Genomic DNA, 224 nt, shown 5'->3' with positions numbered 1-224 from the left:
CCCGTTTCTTCATCTGCTTAAATTTCCTAGGTTATTTATCTGTTTAGGTAGGACGGCGGTCGATTGACTGATTACTTAAAATTACCTGCCACATCTAAGGTCATGAACGGAGAATACCTTGTGGGATTGAAATGTTAGAATGTTTGAAACGTTGAAAAATCTGTCAATAAATAATGTCTCTACTAAGGTAAACTAAATAACAATTATTATATTGAAAACCAAAG

The sequence above is a fragment of the Penaeus monodon genome, chromosome 41 (assembly GCF_015228065.2).
Source record: "Penaeus monodon isolate SGIC_2016 chromosome 41, NSTDA_Pmon_1, whole genome shotgun sequence".
Taxonomy (NCBI): domain Eukaryota; kingdom Metazoa; phylum Arthropoda; class Malacostraca; order Decapoda; family Penaeidae; genus Penaeus; species Penaeus monodon.
The sequence above is the reverse complement of the archived record's forward strand: the minus strand, read 5'-3'. Positions refer to the sequence as shown.